Genomic DNA, 16,367 nt, shown 5'->3' with positions numbered 1-16,367 from the left:
CACTGTAAGGTCGAATTTTATTTTCCTAAAAATGGCGGATGTATATCTTTAGTTGATAAAAGAATATATAGATTTTGTTGCTTTCATTGTCAACAACCACCAATTGCCTTAGTGGTCAAATCGTGCATGATTTTAATGGAGATCACATGTTCGAATCTTCCATCTGCACCAATTTTAATGCCTATTTACTTCAAAATGGTGAAAATTTTTAAACTAAAATCATTTCAAAAGGGATTGCAAGAGTTGAGAGTCGAACCAAAAACACCCTTACATTTCTATGGTGCTCTAACCAGCTGAACAACAGTAATTTGGTGTGAAACAAAGGAAATCACAGAAATATATCTAAAACGATGAATACTTCGACAGCCAAAAAAATTGAGTTCCAGCGAATCCAGCACAAACGGCCGTGGGGGCTCGCCAGTTGCTGGTTATATGGTGATTAGTGCAAACTCAAGTCATTTGTCAACAACCCATTCAAGAAAAAACGTAAGTAAATAGAGAACCATCAAATTTCCTTTAAGAATTGAATTAGATTAATAAACAAATTATTGGCCCATAATTACCTTCGAAAAACTACAATAACTATAACCAAAACTGAAGCCATCCACCAACTGCTATCAAATGTTGTTAGCTTCCCTACTTCTCTTCTTACCCTTCGTCTCACTTTATAGCTCGTCTCTGTTGGAAAATTTTTATCAATTGGGGCCACACATGTATATGATTAAAGTGTGAATTGCTATCTTATAGTTTGTGTCCATTAAAGTGATCCAATGAATTTAATTTTGGACTAATGGTTATCAATTATTATGGGATTAAAGTGTGAGGCCGGGTAGTTGTTTTAAATTGATGAGGGGCCAATTTAAAACAAATAAAAGATGATAATTGTCTAGCAATTATTTATTATGGGGTCATGGTCCCCAATTGTCGTGATTTTTCCATAACCTCTGCATCCCTATCAACAGAGAGTTTTTCAAGAATTCAAAAGGAAAATTACGAATCAATTGGAAGATTGTAACCCGTTCAAAATCAATTACAATTATGGATCAAGGTACACTTCCGCTTTCATTTTGTTCTCTTTGATTCAACGTGGATAAATTTATGAAAGGATTAAATTGGATTATTAGTTCCTTTCAAATCTGGAAATCTGGATTAAAATTTATCAAGTGGTATCCGGAGCCACTTCATTGTTGAATCTTTGAGAAATTTTGGGTTATTTGATCTTCTTCACGTTATTATTCAGAATCTGGCATGATATTTGGATCAACTGTATGAGAAATAAGGCACTGTAATTTCCTACTTAACTTTCTGAAAATCGAATTTTCTTACATATGTTGGTCAATGATGGGTTGTGATTTTACAGTTCTTATTTTTGCTTATATGAATAGTTCAAGCTTTGGAACATGGATAAAAATATAGAACCAGTTTGTTTGGAATCCTCAACTGTGATTCTTGCATCCTATGGTGAAATTCACAAATTGGACTAAAGAAAAGGAAATCAAATCAGTTTTTTGTTTTTGAGGAAATTGCTGGGCATAATATTGAATTTAGAAGTTGCTGTGTTTGATTTTTTTTTTCGGTTTTGGCTGGGTTGTTGGTGGTGCCCATCGTTTCCGACAGCGCTGTTGGTGGTGCAGATCGCTGCACCACGCAGCGCTGCTGTTGGCAGTGACATTTCGTTGCTGCTGTACTGTGCTGGTGCAAGGCTGCGCCGGCGCTGGAGAGGAGAAAGAGCAAAAAAAAAAATTACGGTTTTTGGGTGAATTTTGGGGACGGGGGCTTCAGGTGCAATTTGGATAATTTTAGGGACCAGCTTGCAATTATTAATTAGGTTAAAAAAATTTAAGGATTCAGCCCCTGTAATTTAGAATTCATCCAATTGGGCCTTTTAAGTTACGGGTTTAATAATTCAGCCCCATAAGTTTGAAAAGTAATTAATTTGGGCCATTTAACTTCTGAATTTTGCAATTAAAGCCCTCAATGTTCATAATTAATTAAAATTGGCCCCTAAAGTTTCAAAATTTTCAAAATTTTAACCCCTAAAGTATTGAATTATTAACCCTAAGGACCCTAAAGTCTCCATAGGAATCTATTGATGCAAATTGGGGTTTCTTTTTCTCAAATTTCGGTACTAATACTTCTTTAAAAGGTATTAATTAAAGTTTAATTAATTGGGACAATCTAATTCAAAATTTTGGTAATCATTAATAAAAACTTAAGGTTGTCTAGCATTTTAAGTAAACTAATTGAAATAATATGTCACCAAAGTGACCTCTTTTGTATAGATTGGTTTGTTTAGGATGCTTGGATGTTGTATGTGTGTCTTTTCATGCGGAAATTAGCTGGCCCAAAGGAAGGTCAATATCTGACCGAATTACATACACACTTGTGGTGATAAATGTGTAACAATTATAATGTTTCCATGTGAATAATAAATCAATCCAAAGATGGGTTTATTATTTGACAGGAGTTATTGTCAATATTTGATCACTACACTGAGAGTACCACTTGCAATTAATATTACTATCCAAAGACTTGATGTTGATGTTGCACTAGGTATCTTGAGATGAGATTTACCATTGTTTGAATTTATCAATTATTAAATGTGGATATTAAATCGAGCATAATTAATCATTTTATTTATTTATTTTGTTCTCTCTACAGCTAGCTCATCTGCTACTATATCTGTCAATATTAACTCTATTCTCATACTTAATGGGACAAATTTCAAGGATTGGAATGAGAACATATTGATTGTTCTTGGCTGCATGGATCTAGACTTTGCTCTTCGGACCGAGCAACCTACTCCTCTTACAGAAGAAAGTTCACCTGATGAAAAGAGGAACTTTGAGAAGTGGGATCGCTCAAATCGCATGAGTCTAATGATCATTAAGCGCAGCATTCCAGAAGCTTTTAGAGGTGCAGATACCGAAGAGGTATCTAATGCCCAGGAGTTCCTTGATGAAATTGAGAAGCGTTTTGCGAAAAACGATAAGGCTGAAACAAGCACTCTTTTGCAGAGCTTGATTTCAATGAAATATAGAGGCAAGGGGAACATAAGAGAGTACATCATGGAGATGTCTCACATTTTTTCGAAACTTAAAGAACTAAAGCTTGAGCTGTCTGATGACTTGCTCGTCCATTTGGTATTGATCTCACTTCCTGCACAATTCAGTCAATTTAAGGTCAGTTATAACTGTTAGAAGGAGAAATAGTCTCTAAATGAGCTCATTTCATATTGTGTGCAAGAGGAAGAAAAGTTGAAATAAGAAAGGACTGAAAGTGCTCACTTGGCAAGCACTTATAAGGATAAGGGCAAGAAAAAGAGGAAGGAATATGAAGCTGCTCATAAAGGTCCAGCACAAAAGAAAAAGACAAAGGAACTTGTTTCTTTTGCAACAAAACTGGATATGTGAAGAAGGATTGTGCCAAATATCGCGATTGGCGTGCAAAGAAAGGTACACTTCTTACTTTGGTCTGTTCTGATGATAATTTAGCTTCAGTACCTAGAAACACTTGGTGGATAGATTCTGGTGCTACTACTCATATAAGTGTTTCTATGCAGGGCTGCCCGAACTACCGAAAGCCAAGTAATGGTGAAAGATACATTTATGTGGGTGATGGCAAATCGGTGGAAGTTGATGTAATAGGCACTTTTAGGTTGTTATTAAGAACTGGTTATTATTTGGATTTGAAAGACACTTTCGTTGTACCGTCTTTTAGACGGAATTTAATTTCTGTTTCTTCGTTGGACAAATTAGGTTATTGTTGTTCATTTGCAAACAATCAGTTTAGTCTTTTCTTAAATTCAAATGTTATTGGTACTGGTTTGTTATCTACATATGATAACCTATATTTGCTTGATATTATTGCATCATATAATGAAACCTTGCATGTGGAATCACGTGGTACTAAACGTAAATTAAATAAAGAAAATTCAGCAAAATTATGGCACAAGCGCTTAGGTCACATATCAAAAGTTAGAGTTGAACGACTTGTGTTAGATGGTATTTTAAATTCCCTTGATTTTAAGGATTTTTATGTATTTATTGATTGTATCAAGGGAAAACAAACCAAAACAAAGAGATTAGGTGCTAACAGAACTTCGGATATCTTATAATTGATACATACAAATATTTGTGGACCATTCGCTACGGCTTTTTGGAATGGTCAACAATATTTTATATCATTCATAGACGATTACTTACGTCATGGGTACCTATATCTCATTCATGAAAAGTCTAAGTCACTGAACATGTTCAAAATTTTTAAAACTGAGATTGATAATCAACTCAACAAAAGGATAAAGAACGTTAGATCTGATCATAGTGGTAAGTACTACGGCAGATATGACGGATCAGGTGAACAATGTCCAGGACCATTTGCCAAATACCTAGAGGAATGTGGAATCGTCTCTCAATACACTATGCCAGGATCACCTAGCATGAATGGTGTAGCTGAAAGACAAAACAGAACTCTTAAAGACATGGTAAGGAGTATGATTAGTCATTCAAACTTACCAAAATCACTCTGGGGAGAGGCATTAAAGACCGCAGCTTATATTCTGAATAGAGTACCAACTAAGGCTGCTGCTAAAACACCTTATGAGCTTTGGATAGGCAGAAAGCCTAGTCTAAGGCATTTTCACGTTTGGGAATGTCCAGCTGAGGCTAGGCCTTATAGGCCACATGAAAAGAAATTGGACTCCAAAACAGTAAGCAGCTACTTTATTTGCTATTCTGAACGATCTAGGGACTACAAATTTTATGATTCCACACTTAAGTCAATTTTTGAAACGGGAACTACAACATTTTTTGAGGATGTTGAGTTTGGAGGGTGAAATAAGGCTAGAGACATTGTCTTTAAGGAAGAAGTTGAGGGAGAATCAGTCTCGATTCCTACTATTACTTTTGACAATATACAGGTTTTTATACCTGTCATTGATTAAGAAGTATATCCAGAACCTCAGAAAGACAATGTTGAAGAACTTCCCACCAAAAATGAGGTAATTATTCCAGAAGTGCAAACTCAACAATCTCAAGAACCAATGCCATTAAGAAGATCCACGAGAGAAAGGAAAAAATGCTATTTCGGATGATTTTATTGTATTTCTCCAAGAACATAAGGAAAATAATGGAATGATGGAAGATGATCCAATCAATTTTCATCAGGCCATGCACGGTTTTAACTTTCGACAATGGATTGATGCCATGAATGAGGAGTATAAGTCTATGCAAGACAATAAAGTTTGGGATCTTGTCCCATTACCAGAAGGTGTGAAGCTCATCGGTTGCAAATGGATTTTTAAAACCAAACAGGATTCGAAAGGTAATGTGGAAAGATATAAAGCGCGTCTTGTGGCTAAAGGCTTTACCCAAAAGGAGGGCATCGACTTCAAAAAGACTTTCTCTCCAATTTCAACGAAAGACTCTTTCAGGATAATTATGGCACTTGTTGTACATTTTGACCTTGAGTTACATCAGATGGATGTTAAGACGGCGTTTCTCAATGGCGACATTGACGAGACGATCTATATGGTGCAACCAGAAAACTTTGTGTCTGGAGACCCGAAGAATATGGTTTGCAAACTAAAGAAATCCATTTATGGGCTCAAACAAGCTTTCCGTCAATGGTACCACAAATTTCATCAAGTAATTATCTCATTTAGTTTTGAGATGAATGCTGTTGATGATTGTGTGTATCACAAGTTCAGTGGGAGTAAGCATATTTTCCTGATTTTGTATGTTGATGACATACTGCCTGCCACTAATGATATAGGCATGTTGCACGAAATCAAGAGATTTTTATCAAGGAATTTTGAGATGAAAGATCTTTGTGATGCCTCTTTTGTATTAGGGATTCAGATACATTGGGATCGCTCTCGAGGTATTCTTAGATTGTCACAAAAGAGCTATATCGATAAAGTACTTAAGAGGTTTGACATGTAAGACTGCAAACCAGGTGACACCACTGTCGCTAAGGGAGACAAATTTAGTCTCAAACAATGCCCGCAAAATGACCTTGAAGTTAAGGAAATGTAGAAGATTCCATATGCATCAGCTATTGGGAGTCTAATGTATGCTCAAGTTTGTACACGTCCAGATATAGCATTTATTGTTGGAATACTAGGCAGATATTTAAGCAACCCTGTAATGGATCATTGGAAAGCAACCAAAAGGGTTATGAGGTATTTAAAGAGAACAAAGGATTATATGCTCACATATAACAGATCGGATCAGTTGGAGATCATACGTTACTCCGATTCTGATTTTGCTGGATGCCAAGATAGTAGAAGTTCCGCATCAGGCTATATCTATCTGCTAGCTAGAGGAGCTATTTCCTAGAAGAGTGCCAAGCAGACACTCATAGCTTCTTCTACCATGGCTGCAGAGTTTGTAGCATGCTATGAGGCATCTAACCAAGGAATATGGCTGCGAAATTTTGTCACTGGGCTATGCATTCTGAACGGCATAGAAAGACCACTAAAGTTATATTGTGACAATAACTCGGCAATTTTGTATTCCAACAACAACAGGAGCACATCTAAGTCAAAACACATTGACATTAAATTCCTGATCGTGAAGGAAAGAGTACAGAGTGGACAAATTTCCATAGAGTACATTGGAACGAACTCCATGATTGCAGATTCGCTTACTAAGAGATTTCCACCCAAGGTCTTTCATGAGCACACTGCTCGTATGGGTGTCACATTTATTGAGGATATCTTATTTTAGTGGGAGTTTATATTCTTATTGCCTTATGTTTAATTGGACGCATTTGTGTATTTGGATATTTTTCTGTACAGAAATAAAGCATTCAGTTCATTTCACTCTGTTATTATATTCAGTATTGATATCACTTAAGATATAAGGTTGGACCAGTTGGAAATATACATGTTTGGATCACATAACATGTAATTTCCACGCTACGCTCCCATGATTGATCTATGTCATTTGGTTGTATGGGTGTACATGACCATTGATGGATTTAGTCACGTTAAGTGTGACGAAAATCGCTTTGATCCTACATCAATATGACTAATGGACGAGATTGTTTGGAAATACCCTTAATTATGATAGCAAAATTTGAGCTCATAAGGTTGTGCACATTTAAAAGATTATATGTATGGCCCAGTGGGAGATTGTTGGAAAAATTTTATCAATTGGGGCCACACATGTATATGATTAAAGTGTTCGTTGCTATCTTATAGTTTTTGTCCATTAAAGTGATCCAATGAATTTAATTTTGGACTAATGGGTATCAATTATTATGGGATTAAAGTGTAGAGGCCGGGTAGTTGTTTTAAATTGATGAGGGGCCAATTTAAAACAAATAAAAGATGATAACTGCCTAGCAGTTATTTATCATGGGGTCATGATCCCCAATTGTCGTGATTTTTCCATAACCTCTGCATCCCCATCAATAGAGAGTTTTTCAAGAATTCAAAAGGAAAATCACGAATCAATTGGAAGATTGTAACTCGTTCAAAAACAATTACAATTATGGATCAAGGTACACTTCTGCTTTCATTTTGTTCTCTTTGATTCAACGTGGATAAATTTATGAAAGGATTAAATTGGATTATTAGTTCCTTTCAAATATGGAAATCTGGATTAAAATCTATCACTCTCCACTATCAATTTCTCCACTCTTCCTCTTCTTTTTCTTCTTCTATTTCTTTTCTTTTTTCTCTTGCTCGGGCACTCCATTTTCCAAATTGATAATCTCTGACATCGCTTCGTCACTTCTCTGACCAATCTTGGAATATTTCTTGTTTCCTTCATCTAGGCTCGGCTTGGTAGCATCTTGAGCGTTTCTTTTCTCCCAGTCTCTGCGCAATTTCTGAACCCTTTTCATATCAGGATAATGTATGTTCTTTTAGAGGGGTGTCCCCTATCTAGAGTTTGATGGAATTTAAAGCATAAATTGAGGTGTCCTCAATTTAGATTAAAATTTAATTCATTAAAATGTAGGTGTCCTTAATCTGGATTTTTAGAAATACTTATAAATTTAGGTGTCTTCAATATAGAATTTAATAGGTACTTTAGAAATTTAAGTGTCCTCGATAACTAATTGATTTAAAAGGATTTCATTAATTAGATAGATTTTGAAAGATTTCAAGCTATAAATATAAATACAAAAAATCTGTAATAATTTTATCTCAAACCTAAAAATTTCACAACTTCTCTCTCTCCCCCCCCCCCCCCCCTCCTCCTCCCCAATGTAAACAGTTTTTCTTCTTCTCCCTCTATTTTTCCACAATTCTGATTTTTTCTTATTGAAGAGATACTACTAATTTTTTTTCTCCCTTTCTTGCATTCTGTTGAATATGTGGGTAAAACAATTTTTTTCGAAAATTTGTAATGATCCATTACATAATATTTATGAACTAAACGTAAAACTATGATAATCTTGAAAAGAGCATATGCACTCTCCATTTTTCTTGAATCCTATTGCGTCTGGATTTTGAGTAAGCCATGATTCGAGCAGATCAAAAAAGAACTGTAGAAATTTTAGCCAAATCCACTAAAATCTATAAAATCTATTAAAATCTACAAAATAAAAATTCATTCAAATCTTATAAAATTTATTAAATTCTATAAATACCATACAATCAATGAAAATTTATAAATATTAAAAAATCTATTAAACTCTGAATTGAGGAAACACTCATTATATTCTACGTGTGCTTTTAATTTATCTCTAGTTTTTTTAATTTGATTATGTGATTTCGCTGCTACACGATTTGCTTCCCATTTCTAATGTTTCTGTTTTTTAATCATAAAGGGGACTTGTTAAATTCACCTTTTATTTTGATAATCTTGCTTAATACTGATTTCTGAGGATTCTAGAAAAAAAATGAAAATAGGATGCGATGTGTTTAATGGTACAATGACGGTGAAATATTGCTTTTCCTCTTTCAATGAACAAAATAGAATTGAATTTCATTAAACAAAAGAGAGAAAATAAAGGAATATAATTGCTAGGATTTTTTTGCCTTTTTTGCATGAACTTGATTGCGCTGGCTTTGTTTCCGAGTATAACGCTGAATTTTTGAAACTTTGCAAGAGTGTTGAGTGCACAATTCGAGCTAGGTATCTTGTACAATTTGGAGCATCAGCTAAGTGGTAAAAGTGTGAACGGAGCTATGTGCAGATTTGTATTCAGTACATTTGCTCATACATTCTCCGATTCAGCAAAGAAGTTGACAATCTACAACTTTCTGATACATGCTCGTGGGCAGAGGCTTTTTCTGGTCTGCAGACTTTTGGAGGAAAACAATGAGTAGATAACTAAATAACATATCACTAAAGGCTGCCAGCACAATTCCAGTAGTATTGCTATGAAAATCTCAAGTTATCGAGATTTCATTACATAAATCATTGTTTATGAACATCAATTCACAATATTGCCTAATAAATCTCAAACTTGAAAGTACACTCCGACCTCCAATAGTTCCCAGGATGTAACGCTCCAAATTTTCATCAACACTAGAGCATCACCAAAACTCACTTTCTTTATTTTAAACACCAAACTGTAAGAATAAAATTCTTCAATAAATAAAATACTAGATCATTCGTAAATTTAATTTAAATCATGGAAAATGTATCTTTAAATATATGATCAAATAACAATTTAAATAACGTGTTTTCAAACAAAATTTGACTAATAAATTTAAGGGCTGTAAAACTTATTTTTTTAATTTTTCGAATAAATTTAAGGGCTGTAAAATTTATTTTTTTAATTTTTCGAACACCTCTTGGCAGTTTGCATCACCATTTCGCCACAAATCCAATCGATCCACACAAACCTGAAATGTTAAAATTGAAAGGAGTGAGTAATTTATATCCAGTAGGATACGTGCATCCAAATAATACGATAACTTTTAAAACATGAATTCATAACATTCCATACCATCATTTCATCAAGAGCAATCGAATGCTCTAGCACATTTGAGAAGACCCGAATGCGATCTCACATTTCATTTCATTTCATTTCATTGGGACCCGAAAGTCAAAACATTTCATTTTATTTCATTGGAACCCGCAGGTCAATTAGCATTTCATGAGATAAATCATGTCAAAAAAATTACAATGTTGAAAGGATGGAGCAACTTGCACATAATATCCTACCTCATTCGATCAAATGAATTTTGAAAGACAAGATCCAAGAACCATGCTCCAAATTTTTGTTTTCTGCCTACACGATTGTTTGCCGTATATGTACATATATTAGACGAAAATAAAGAGGCAAGGGAGGTTGGTAGAATATGAATGCAATAGAGGTTTTATGCTGAATTTAAATAATGAATCACAAACTAAAGAGGTGGGGTTCCTGCCAAACGTAGGTGAACGTCATTAGTATTTATAGGCAGCATAAAATAGTTGATTAGGATAAAGATTATATTTAGATAAATTATTTCTAGCCAAAATTGCAGTAAGGGGATTGGAAGAGACGTGCTAGCAAAGTGATAGGATTAAAACAAAAATAAATTGCATTGTATATAACATAAAACAAGTTTTGCCAAATTATGTAAAATGCACGTGTACACTAACATAAGAAAAGCTGATTTTTTGCTATAGTGGATGTCAAATTGGAAAGGCAGAAGTGGATATGATTCAATCATTTTCAAATTATAAACGTGATTATTATATAACAAAATATTATAAAATTGTGCTAATTATCTTAAAAGATGCAACCTCTTGCTAATCACATGTACACATAGGAGAAACTAACTTTAACTGGGGCATTGAATCTTTTTTCAAAAGCCCAAAATTGTGCATTACCATTAATGTGGCATATTATGAAAATTTTACTTAATATATATATATATATATATAGTCACGGGGAAAATGATTATATTAAATAAATAATAGATGCGACATTGATGAGATTAATATAGAAGGACATGATAATTTCACGAATGAAGCACGTGGTGTTACAAAATCCAAACCCTTAAAATAAATTTATTCTAAAATTTTAGGGGCGTTACACAGGATGCATCGGAAAAACTCTTTGCTCAAAAGAGTCAAAACAACTAATTTTGATGATCTCACGACAATTATCCTTTTAAAAAACAATAAAACATTGACAACGATTCTATTGAACCAATTTCTGACAAAAAATCAGAACACTGGGGTGAAATACTGATTGCCTGCAAAATCAATTGGCAACAAATTTCTGGTTTTGAACCCACATCTTGCTAATTAGGATTTCTAGTTGGGGTTAATTCAAAGGTGTGTTCCAATTAACAGAGTAATTTTGCCACATTTGATTTCTGTTATCCTCATCTAGTTTTCCATCCATTTGGAGTGATGGATTGGTAATTATATAGAAAGATGAGTAAGTATTGGCTAACCCATTAAAGACGAGTGAATAAGTAGTAACAATGTTAAAGTACTTCAATGTGTGTTGATTAAATTTACTCATTGACGTTACTAGCAGAACAAATAAATTGCAATATAGTTCTCTGACCTTCTATCTATGTGGACATGCATCCCTAACTTTTAAATATCAACAATTTCACTATCAACCTTGTGATTTTGTAGCCTTTTTTGGGATACAACGAATCCAAGTTAGGGTTAAAATAATATAAAAGAGAAATGAAAATAAAGAAAAACAAAATGAAAAGAAAATATAATACATAATCTTCTCCCATCTCCGCCCTTCTTTGCTTCTCAATTTTGTCATCTAAAATTAGTAAATAATACACGAGAATTTAAGATAACTTTTATAACTGTGAATTAACCTCATATTGAGAACGATCAAATAGTCATTGAAGATGAAGTTAAACAATTCTAATCTTTTAAGTCTCGTTAATGTACACGACTCAAAAAGTTCGAGCAGCTCTCATTAAAATCTTTATTGATATACACGAGACATGGTCAACAAGTTGATGGGGAAATAGTCGAGGGGCCTTCCTGATGCGAATCCGGTTAGCAAGGTCGCTATCGAACCCACAAGAATTGACACGGGATCCCAAAAATGATCAAGGTTTAGGAATCGACCCGCAAAAGTGAACTAAGCAACCGAACGTATATGAAACAAACGACCTCTTAATCACAAAATCTTGAAATCTCATCCTGATTTGTGGATTTGAATTCCAAAATAATGAATTAAGCAACAAAGGTATATTAAACCAATGACCTCTTAATTACACAATAACGAAATTGCACTCGATAATTTTAAACGCCACAAGAAAATTAATCCCTTGATAAGTTCGACCCGTTCATTGAAGAACAAAGTTTGAAAGGAGAAAATCTCAATAATTCATTATCAAAAGTCTTGTATTACAATGTAGAAAAATAAACATATTTATACTAAAGCCTAGAATAAAGTTTAAATGAAATAAAATTCTAGAATACCTAGAAATCTATTAAAATCGGAAATAGAGTCCTAAGATATCTAAATTACCAAAAATAAGAAATTGAACCAAAATAAAACTTCTTCATATCACATTAGACCCTCCCTCTTCAAGAGGATTCGTCCTTGAATCCTGATCCAAGTTATAGCCTTTACTTTCAATCAACTCAAGCACATGAAATGGCCCATCACCTCTCGGATGCAATTTGGACCTCTTTTGACATCAAACTCTAGGGACTCGGCCCTTTAAACCACGAGCTCGGCTCGGACTTGTGGCGAGCCGAGCTCGTGTTTTTTTTTTAATTTTTTTTTAATTCAATTTTTTGGACGAGCTCGTGGGCTCGTCAAAACGGCTCGTGGGCACAAGGCCCAGGAGCCGCTCGCAGGCTCGGCTCGGCCCACGAACTGAGTTTTAACGAGCCGAGTGGTCGAGCCAACGATCCGCTCGGCCCGTTTGACATCCCTATCGAACTCTGCTCTTTTGAATGTAGACCCAATCACTCTTACACAGATCAAAGTGTGTACGCCTTGACACTTTCTTTTTGCCATTTTGTGATGCTCCAAGAATAATTTCAGCTGATAAATCACTGTTCATTTTCATGCTTTACTCGGCCCAGGTGATGTTGACAATATTACTTCCACTGGATGCATGTTTCCCAACATATCGACTTTGTAGCTCAACTCCTTGCATATTAATTCCTTCCATTGCTTTTGAAATTCCTTCATCACCTTAGGGATACAAAATCAATCTTCGGTAATATAGTGATGTCCAAACTAAAATGTGGTTGTTGTTGAATTGTATCCACGATTTGGTAATTAATGCCCAGATTGTAAGAGATTCTAATTGAATTAATTTTTGGAATCAAGTAGTCGTGAACCTGCAAAACAAATTTATCTAAAATAGGGAGGGAAATGTTAGTGTTCGCCAACGCCTCATCAATTTTAACCTCCTCTTCATGCAAGTTCACTCCCAACTCCTTTTTGATCTCCAAAGACTCTATTTCATTTTCATCCCATGACTCCACTTCTATTTTAACCACTTCGCCTCTTTCACTTTCTTGTGGTTCATATTCTTTTTTCTCATAATCAACCACTCTACTAAATTCTTCTATTACTCTCTTGCTCCTTCCGTTCCTTCGGATGATTAATTTGAGACCTAAGAATGTCGAGAATCTCGAAGAATTCCTGTTTATAATCCAACCCAACACTCTTACTTGATGTACTACCCGCACACTTAGCGGAAGATGTTTTCTTCTCCACTGGATAATCCCCATAATATTTCCTAGGCATCTCCCTAAACTCCCGTTCACGCCGATCTCTCATATCCCTTCCTTCGAACCTATCATATTTATTCCTCAATCCCCGTGCCTCATCAGTACCACAACCATATATATATGCATCACACAGTTTAATTCTAGGTCCCCGTCTCCTAACATTTTGCACCTCATCACGTTGATCCCTATGCAACTTAGCCAATTTCGAATCAATCCTATCCATCTTATTTTCCATATTCTCAATCATCATCTCAAACCGCCTCATCATTTTTTCCGACATTTTTTTTAACCCTCAATTTATTTTCTGCCTCACAAATTTTATTAGGAATCATACAAATTTGGCTTTTTCCTTCTGTTGTTCTCACCACTCAGCCTTTTACCACTCAAACTTTCTTCAAAGCGCTTCAAGAACAATCAAAACTCAACCAGGAGTCATTCTCGCATAAGTCAAACCAAATGGGATTTTCTGACCTTAAAGACTCAAGACAAATTTTGAATTGGACTCAAAAGGAATTATAAAAGATTTTTTTTATTTTTTGGAGGGACTCAATTTTTTTATGAACAGTACCGCATACGTGAACAGTACCGTGAACAAATTTTTCTTTTTTTTAAGCACAAACACAATTAAACTACCTAAGATTTTAGATCTAAGACTCCACAAACTAAAAAAAATTACAAAAACTCGAAGAACACAAAAATAATAAAACAAAGACTCAATAAAAAAATAAAAAGATATAACCTTGATCTTAGAGCCTTTGCTCTGATACCAAATGATGCAAACTCGGTTAGCAAGGTCGCTATCGAACCCACAAGAATTGACACCGGATCCAAGAAAGCCCAAATACGACCAAGGTTTAGGAATCGACCCGCAAAAGTGAACCAAGCAACCGAACGTATATGAAACGAACGACCTATTAATCACACAATCTTGAAATCTCATCCGGATTTGTGGATTTGAATTTCAAAATAGTGAATTAAGCAACCAAAGGTATATTAAATCAATGACCTCTTAATTACACAATAACGAAATCACACCCAGTAATTTTAGACGCCACAAGAAAATTAATACCTTGATAAGTTCGACCTGTTCATTAAATAACAAAGTTTGAAAGGAGAAAATTTCAATAATTCATTATCGAAAGCCTTGTATTACAATGTAGAAAAATAAACCTATTTATACTAAAACATAGAATAAAGTTTAAATGGAATAAAATTCTAGAATACCTAGAAATCTATTAAAATTGGAAATAGAGTCCTAAAATATCTAAATTACCAAAAATAAGAAATTGGACCAAAATAAAACTTCTCTAGATCACATCACTTCCCTTTGAAGTCTCCATCGATGACGAATGCTATCAACCCTTGTTCAACCATATGTGATCAAGTGCAAATTTGATGTGGGATCAAATCGAAGAGATTGTTACCCAAAATATCAAGGTTTGGGGTTGTAACCATTTGCTGTCTTAATGTCGTTGTTACATGTTCGCATAACCAAAAGATGACCTCTGTTCGAGCAAAACCAACGTAATTATTACCAATTAATTACATTGATAATGAGACCATTCTCGAGGTAAATATTTTTGCAAATTTGACGATTAAATTAAATTATCTATTTTCTTATGATGCTAAATTTGTAAGAATCGATCAATCTACAGAGCAGATAAATATATAATCTAAATAAAAAATATGGATAAAAATCTTAAGGACTAAAATAGAAAAAGAAAAAAATATATAATTTAAATATTTTTAAGGCAAATAATCAACTCATTTTTACTTTTTATGCATAGGAGGGGGCGTATATCTAATAATTTACTATATTAATGAGGTAATAAATTATTTAAGATTCAAATAACAAATATTTTGTGCTCCATTTTAATTTTAGCTCATGTTTGGCAGCCATTCTTAGCCAAATTTTAGACAAATTCTTACCGTTTATATAGTGTGCGTGTTAGTGAGCCAACCGTTATTTTTGACTGAATTCAATGAAATGGCCAATATGCCCTTAGAACAAAATTCATTCTTCTTTAAGGAATGACGATTCAGTAAAATTCACCTTGTACAGTCAGAAATTAAAACACAGTTAGGTTCTAATGATCATTTCAAACGGGTAAAAAACTTATTAATATCTAAGCATAATGCCAACCAGACAACCGCTTAATATAATTTTCTCTTTCTTCTTTTCAACTACACAATTTTCAATAAAATAATATTACACGTAAATTCAAATTTTTTTCTCATTTTAAACCATGCATTCTCTAAAAAAATTATCATTCTAAAATATATTTTTCCCAAGATCTCAGTAAAATGAAACCCAATCAAGGGCTAAATCTCATGTAATACATAAATTAATGACTTCTTGATACATGATGCTTATGATTAGATAATGAGATTTTTGCCCCCAGGGCACATCTCCAAGTGGTAAAAGGGGAGGGTGGAGAAATCCAGCTTTGCTTGAAGCTGCTGCGTCAAGGGTTCGAATCATGAAATATGGATTTGGCTCTTGAGTAAGTGCAAGTGTACAAGCAGTCTTCCACCCTGTACCCTTGGAGGCATAACCTGCGATTTACCTCCCTCACGATACTCAAGGGCAGGGGTGGTGGGAGCCCCTTAAGGTTGGGGTTAAACCTTTTTAGATAATGAGATTTTCATGAAGTATGACTCAATAATTGGACTTTTTTCTTTTTTTGAAATTGATGTAATATTGGATCCCATCTCTAACTTTCCGCATATTGC

The sequence above is a fragment of the Olea europaea genome, chromosome 8 (genome assembly GCF_002742605.1).
Source record: "Olea europaea var. sylvestris chromosome 8, O_europaea_v1, whole genome shotgun sequence".
NCBI lineage: Eukaryota > Viridiplantae > Streptophyta > Magnoliopsida > Lamiales > Oleaceae > Olea > Olea europaea.
This window is presented reverse-complemented; position numbering follows the sequence as displayed.